Source organism: Lutra lutra, chromosome 3, assembly GCF_902655055.1.
Source record: "Lutra lutra chromosome 3, mLutLut1.2, whole genome shotgun sequence".
NCBI classification, from domain to species: Eukaryota; Metazoa; Chordata; class Mammalia; order Carnivora; family Mustelidae; genus Lutra; species Lutra lutra.
This window is the reverse complement of record NC_062280.1, coordinates 135234720-135243120: the sequence shown is the minus strand read 5'-3', so window position 1 is coordinate 135243120 and position 8401 is coordinate 135234720. Positions and strand designations below refer to the sequence as shown.

General features: G+C 39.7%; 1 non-coding gene across 1 annotated transcript; it reads left to right on the top strand.

Annotated features, from left to right (window-relative positions):
- Positions 1-1231: 1231 nt before the first annotated feature.
- On the top strand, positions 1232-1352 carry LOC125096663 (small nucleolar RNA SNORA1). Its single transcript, XR_007126326.1, has one exon. It is a non-coding gene; the product is annotated as a small nucleolar RNA SNORA1 (small nucleolar RNA).
- Positions 1353-8401: the final 7049 nt, after the last annotated feature.

Sequence of the window (8401 nt, the reverse complement as noted above, 5' to 3'; positions counted from 1 at the left end):
TGCTTCCATGGGCTTTTTAATTTTTTCACATATGCTAATACATAGAACGTTTTTGTCCAAATTCAGTCAAAACTCAGTTGCTTATTCCTTTATATAATATCTTATGTGAAAGTTATAGCCAACACTTGAAATAGATGATTGATGCCTTTAATTAACTGCAAATACAGAATGTAACTGCATAGTTAATCAGATGCCTGTTGCTGGAAGTTGTCATTTATTCTAAGTCTACACTTATAAAACCTTTTGAAGATTGTATTGTGTATATATATATGTTGACCATTCACTCAAGAAAAATTAGTGAGTAATCTTTCTCTACTGATGCTGCTACAAGATTTAGTTTTACTGTCCTGTGAGCCACTGTCATCATAGCAAAGGAACTATGTCCTGTTCATCTTTTAGATGTATTTCTGGCATCTTGTGTGTATCAGGCATTTAAAGGTTTATAAAAAAATGAAGAGAACATTTTTGGAGCACTTGCAATAATTACTGCGGACTGGTTTTATGTATCTCATAACCCTATGAGATAAGTACTAGCAACTTAATTAACCAGATAAATAACTCAAAAAGTAAGTCCCACAATAAAGTAAGTGGTAAATTTGAACTAAGCATTTAATACCAATACCAAACTACTTGTACTACCAAGTGCTTTGAAAATACTCAAGAGAGAACATGAGTACCTTTCTGCCTGAGGGAGTCCAGAAAGCCTCAGTGACATTAAAGTCTTAGGATGAATAAGAAATAACATCCTTTATAGAGGCACAAAGTATGACAGACCAGCACAGCAAAATAATCCCATAACTGGGTGGGGTTTGAATGAAGGGTGTAGTTTGGGGGATTCTCAAAAGCACGGGACATATTGCAAAAGACCTTGTAAGCCATGCTGAGAACTTGGGCATTTGTTTTGAGTCAGCAATTTGAAATAGAAAGCACTTTGCAAAAGTCACGCAGGCTATAGCATGGAAGTTGAGTTAGAGGTAGTACACTGGGTGGGTTTTTTGCAGAAATCCAAAAATGAAGATGGTGAGGATCTACATTATGGAAAAGGATTAGAATGTACCTTTGCATTCTCTTTCCATAAAGCCCCATAGTCACACAGGATTTGCAAACACTTAATCATATAATTGATGATCCTTAATTTTAGGCCTTACCACTTGATTTGCTAGGAGAGTTTAGTCTGCATTTATAAAATATACTTAGTGTCACAATTTTAGAAAGGACTTCATTTACTCCAAGCCTCATTCTAGATGAAATTGAGCACGGTTTGTGGTGTCCACAGACGGTTAATGTGGCTATGTTGAGAAACAGGTTATGCTTCCATCATTGCAGAGGTGACAATGAGACCTGTAACATTTCTTGTTAAAAGTGGATGGAATGAGACTTTTCCAGAATTAGGAACAATTAAGGAATAATATATTTTTAAATAACTTCACAAAATAGTAATCGAACTTTCTATAATTTTAACTAATAGGGCCCTTAAGTCAATTGCTTGAAGAAATTGGATTCCAAAGATTACAGGTGGGAACTTTCCTGAAGTATGTCCATATCCAAGTGAAGATTAAAAAAGTCCAACTGGGAGGCACCTGGGTGGCTCAGTCGGTTAAGCTTCAGACTCTTGATTTTGGCTCAGATTGTGATCTTAGGGTCATGAGATGGAGCCACGTGTCGGGCTCCACACTAGGTTTGGATCCTGCTTAAGAATTCAAAAAAAAGGAAGAAGAAGCATTGGGAACTGACAATGACAACTGTGGATTGAGCAAAAGTTCTTTTTAAAAAGCCTGGAACATTATGACAGAGTGGGGGAACTAAGGTGATTGGTAGTAGGAGAAATCACATGTGAAATTCCTTAAATATAAATTGATTGACTTAAAAAAAGGCTTTACTCCAAATTAAATTTAGTGAGCCTTTGTTGGTTCTAAAGGTGACAACACTAGTAAATAATTTGGGTCAGTTAAGTGATAAAATATTGGGCAACATTGGCAAGTCAGTTGGGAAGGGAGATCAAAATTAAAGTATCCAGGTCCTTGTATTCAGGAGGGGCATTTTGATACTGATTAAATTTTTAAATTCCGGGCGCCTGGGTGGCTCAGTGGGTTAAGCCGCTGCCTTCGGCTCAGGTCATGATCTCAGGGTCCTGGGATCGAGGCCCGCATCGGGCTCTCTGCTCATCGGGGAGCCTGCTTCCCTCTCTCTCTCTCTCTGCCTGCCTCTCCGTCTACTTGTGATCTCTCTCTGTCAAATAAATAAATAAAATCTTTAAAAAAAATTTTTTTTTAAATTCCTAATTTAATTAATTTCTGGTAGAAGTCTTAGAGTTCAAAGTCATTGGTGTTCAGGGCTCCTGGGTGACTCAGTCAGTTAAGCATCCACATCTGATTTCCACTCAAGTCATGATCTTGGCTCAGGTCACGATCTCAGGATCATGAGATTGAGCCTTGCCTCCTGCTCCATACTCAGTGGGACATCTTGAGGATTCTTTCTCCCCCTCTTCCTCGTCCCTTCCCCCACCCCACTCCCACAAGCACTCTGTCTCTCTCAGATAAATCTTCAAAGTCATTAGTGTTTTTAACTCCTAAATGGTGGAGAGGGCAAATAGAATAAGAAAAAACAGAGAAGGTACAGAAAAGTGGAAGAAATAAGCACACAGTAAGATGTCATACTTGCCTGTATGTTGGTATCAAGACACTTGTAAATGGAAAGGAAGCAGTACGCTCAGAAGCTTTTCAGGCTCATTCTACTGCACACACTCTTCCAAGAGAATAGACCAATTTATTCTTATAGACCTATTTAACCTTGATACCAAAACTCAGACAAGCACAGTAAGAGAAAAAAATGTAAGTCAACCTTACCCAAGAAAATAGAGAAACATAAATTATTAGCAAGACAAAATTATTCTTAGGAAATGGTATACCATAACCAAGCTGGGTTTCTGTCAGGGGTAAAGGATAGATTTATTAATAGTAAAGCAAGGATAAAATTAAATCTAAAATTGCAATCATCACATGGAGAAAAACCCATCTTTTCAGTCTATTAAAAAATGGTTGATAAAAACCACCATAATGGTTAAAAAACACATTTATCAAACTATGAAAAGAATGAAGCTTTAGTAGTTAAAGGAAATCTATAAAAGTATAGCACACATTATTTTTAATTATGGAATTTTAGAAATAGCCCCTTAAAAGTAGGCTGGTCAAGTAAAATGAAGTTCAGCATTGTACTACCGACTCGCTAATATGACAAGGTATAAAAAAGTAAAAGGCAAAAAGGTACAAAGGAAGATATAAAGCTTAATGAGATTTACAAATATATTCAAAAGTGAGTTGCATTTCCAAATATGAGCAACAGGAAAAAACTTCATTCAACAAAAGGAATACCAGGCAATGGAATACTATCCAGAACTAAAAGAAAAGAGCTACGAAGCTATACAAAGACATGGTGGAACCCTAAATGCATATTACTAAGTGAAAGAAGCCAATCTGGACAAGTTTCCATAGGATTCCAACTAAATGACATTCTGGAAAAGGTAGAGCCATGGACACAGAAGATCCGTGGTTGCTGGCGTTGGAGGGGAGGGGCAAAGAAGGATGAATAGGTGGGGCACAGGGTTTTCAGAGCAGGGGTGTAGAGTATTTCTATGCTACTATAGGGATGGATGACATCATCATAACATTATCATGACATTATGCATTTGTGCAAGCCCATGGAATGCACGACTCCAAGAGTGAATCCTAATGCAAACCACGGACTCTGCGTGATAATGATGTGTCGATGTAGGTTCATCAATTGCAACAAGTGTACCACACTGGCGGAGGATTTTTATAATGGGGGAGCCTATGGATATGTGGGAGCAAGAGGTGTATGGGAAGTCTTTACCTTCCTCTCAATTTGGCTGTGAACATATAAGTGCTCTAAAAAAATTTAAGTCTATAAAAAGAAAACAGTGACGTATGACTTCGGAATAAATCCATCAAAAGATGAGTAACAACATCATGGAGAATTTTTTTTAACCTTATGACAATCATTAAAGAAAACTTATTTAAATGGAGAATACACAACTATCATGGTTACAAAGAATAGATACTCTTCTAAAGAAATGAAGAACCTGCTCTACCAAATACCAAGACTAATGAAGGCACAGAAACGAAGACAATGTAGTATTCACTGGAGATAACCAAACTGATAGTGGAGTATAATAAGGAAACCATGAGCACTCACTCCGATGGGACCAATTTATAACAGCTGGCATGGCAGATCAGTTAAGGTATTGGACGGTTTGTTACAAAGTGCTCTGATGACTGGTTATTTATATGAAAGAAAATGAAAATGGATCCTTGCACTACACGATGCACAAAAAGCTACTCTATGTGGATTAAACACTTAAAAGAGAAAAGAACTCTAAAAGATTTCAAAGAAAATACAGAATATCCTGTCTTAAGGATATCCTGTCTTCCATAGAAAAGGATAGCTTTTTACGCAAGACAAAGCAGACACTAAGTATATTGAAGCTTCCCATATTTGATATCAAAGGCATCATTAAAAAGGTGAAAAGATAAGCTACAATGGGGAGAATTATATTTGCCCTTCATGTAACTGTCAAGCACATATATATATACACATATATATACATTATATATATATAATATACATATTAAAAATAGATGCAAGTGTATATATATAGACTATATACAATCAGTATAAAAAATAAAAAGCACAAAACACTAAGTGCAATACAGGGAGGAGAAAACATGAATTGTAAACAGCCCTGTGAAAATTGCTCAGCTTTATTAAAATTCAGGAAAATCTGGGGTGCCTGGGTGGCTCAGGGGGTTAAAGCCTCTGCCTTCGGCTTGGGTCATGATCCCAGGGTCCTGGGATTGAGCCCCGCATCAGGCTTTCTGCTCAGCAGGGAGCCTGCTTCCCTTTCTCTCTCTCTCTGCCTGCCTTTTTGCCTACTTGTGTTCTCTGTCAAATAAATAAAAAATCTAAAAAAAAAAATTTTTTTTCAGGAAAATATAAATTCAGATTATATTTGAAATACTATTTTACACCCACTCAGTTGTCAAATATTAAAAGCTCCAACACTATCAAGTGCTTCAAGGATGTGGAACACAGGCAATACTTGAGAGCAGTACAGGGCTAGTGGAAGATTCCGTTGATAACAAACCACTTGAAAACAATCAAAATCCTGTTTACAACAGTCCTGTAAAGTTGAACATAAATTCTGACAATTCCATTTCTGAATGTGCACACGTTGATTTTAGGTAGAAGAACTCTTGCATATATATGCACCAGGACATATGTACAAAAAGATTCATGGTAGCATGATTTGTAACAGCAAAAACTTTTAAATATCTAGATAAGTCAGTGCATGGGGGCCTGTTTGTCATGTGTGAGGTACACTCAAAATGACCAAACAGTTGCCTCAAGCAGCAACGTGGACGAACCTTAAACACAATATGGAGCCACAAAGGTAATCACAGGAGACTACATGTGTATTTTTACATGGTCAAAGCAGATAAAGCTAAGTGATACATTGTTTCAAGATCTATACATACATTGTAGGGGCGCATGGGTCGCTCAGTTGGTTAAGTGTCTGCCTTCGGCTCAGGTCATGATCCCAGGGTCCTGGGATGGAATCCTGTGTGGGGCTGTCAGTTCAGTGGGAAGTCTGCTTCTCTCTCTTCCCCCTGCTTCTTCCCCCTTGTTCCTGCTCTGTCTCTGTCTCAAATAAATATATAAAATCTTTTAAAATATTTAATTAATTTTTAAAAGATACATACATTTATGATTTAAAAAAACTGTTTTAAACCCCAGAGAATAATCAGCACAATTATGGATTGTGGTTATGGGGAGGTACGATAAGTCTTGTGAAGGATACTCAAATAGCTTTAATGGTGTTGGTTGTATTCTAGTTCTGAGGTTGGACGGTATATGCATTGTTCATTTCATTTAATAAACACATACACATTATATACTTATATGCATTGCATATATTATTTCACATGCATCATCAAAATTTCCATAATAAAAATGTCTGTTTAATAGAATGTTTTCTAATGGACTGATTATTTCATTGATGGGGGATATACTTAGGTAGAGAGATTTCATCAGCTGATAGTTGAAAATATTTATTATTCGGGAGTGGAGTCTAGGTCGAACTGGCACTTTAGGGAGTTATCACTATAATATCCATACAGATCTGTGGACTTAAATTGTTATTTAAGGAGGTGGAAATTCAAGAATTGGATAAATGAGAAGGAATAAAATAGAATGGATGGTACACATCGGTGAAAAGTTAATGAAATCAGAGAACTTCATTTTTTTTTAAAGATTTTATTTATTTATTTGACAGACAGAGATCACAAGTAGGCAGATAGGCAGGTAGAGAGAGAGGAAGGGAAGCAGGCTCCCTGCTGAGCAGAGAGCCCGATGCGGGACTCGATCCCAGGACCCTGAGATCATGACCTGAGCCGAAGGCAGCGGCTTAACCCACTGAGCCACCCAGGCGCCCGAGAACTTCATCATTTAAAGAAAGGGGAACGTTTTCCTAAGGTAGCAGCAAATGTCCTAGAACGTATGTGTGCATCTTAGCAAGAAATGAAATGATGGCGGATGACAGGTGGTGGGAGAGGTTTCCTGAAACCAGAAGCTTAGAGAAGGAGAAAGGTCTGAGGCTAGAACGAATTGTTTCAAGAAGGCACTGGTGCCCGAAGATGAACATTCAAGGCAAATCAAATATACATCTTTAAGGACAACATCCTGTAGGTCAGGAGTGGGAATAGAATTAGGACTTCTAAAATCACAATTGTCCTAAAACAAACAAACAAAAACAAAAAAGCTGTCCTCATTTCCGGACCTTGCCCTAATTCAGTCATTGATAGAATGAAAATACAGAAACACAGAAAAACCTTCATTGGGAGCACATTCCAGCAATTGGTGATCTGCTTTATTTCCCCCATGACAGAGGGGAGAAAATTCCACTAACGTGGCTCACGGTGATTTCTATTTTACACAAAGGAGGAGGAAAGGTTGCAAATGATCCCGTGTTTCATTCACCTCCTGAACCCCCCCAGCTGTTCCAGGCATTCCGTCCTCGTTGAAAGCATTCTTGCTTTCTAGGCTGAGATCTCGGGACATTTTGCAGGAAGAAGAAAAACAGTTGCTTAGTCATCTTCCACAGGGAGGCATTTGTGGCAAGTGTCCCGAAGGCTCTTGCCAGCCACCACAAGGGAACAATTATTGTTCTGTTGTTTTGAACCTTGTGCCTAAGCGGTATCCAGCTAATATTAAGGGGACTTGTATCTAGAAATGAGCTAAAGCAGTACTTCCAAAATATTTTGCTGCATGACTGGAGGGTCATCCGATTCAGAGGAAAAAGGGGCTTCCTGTTCCAGGCAAGGATTGTCTATGACCTTGTCTAAAGAAATAATGGACATAGGAAGTTTTCCTGTTGCTCTTTTCCATGTGAGGTTAGTCCCAAAGTTATGATGATCTGGTGCTAAAGCAGAGATCCTGCAGGAAGAAACAGAACAGAATGGAAGAACTACAGGGCAGAAGCAGGAATGGCCCTCAAGTTTGCAAATTTGCAGGAAACTGGAGAGATGTTAGACAAAGGTGACAAATGTTTTGAAATACTGGACCAATCACTAATCCATCTTCCATGTGCTTGACACAAGGATGAAAAGAGACATAGTGTGAAAATTGACCCAGCATTCTCATGTTAGAAAGAAGATCGCTGAGGAGAGAGTCAAGATGGCGGAGAAGTAGCAGGCTGAGACTACTTCAGGTAGCGGGAGATCAGCTAGTACCTTATCTAAAGATTGCAAACACCTACAAATCCAACGGGAGATTGAAGAGAAGAAAAACAGCAATTCTAGAAACAGAAAATCAACCACTTTCTGAAAGGTAGGACTGGCGGAGAAGTGAATCCAAAGCAACGGGAAGATAGACCGCGGGGGGAGGGGCCGGCTCCCGGCGAGCGGCGGAGCAACGGAGCACAAAATCAGGACTTTTAAAAGTCTGTTCCGCTGAGGGACATCGCTCCAGAGGCTTAACCGGGGTGAAGCCCAGGCGGGGTCAGCGTGGCCTCAGGTCCCACAGGGTCACAGAAGGATCGGGGGTGTCTGAGTGTCGCAGAGCTTACCGGTATTAGAACAGGGAAGCCGGCTACAGAGACAGAGCCGAGGAGTAAGCTCTAAACTCGGGGTTGCCTTGAACCGGTCGCAGGCTCGGTCAGCTCGGAGCGCGGCCGGAGGCCAGGGTGATGGGAGTGGTTGGGCGCTGTTCTCTGAGGGAGCACTGAGGAGTGGGGCCCCGGGCTCTCGGCTCCTCCGGGCCGGAGACCGGAGGGCCGCCATCTTCACTCCCGTCTTCCAGAACTCTACAGAAAGCGCTCAGGGAACAA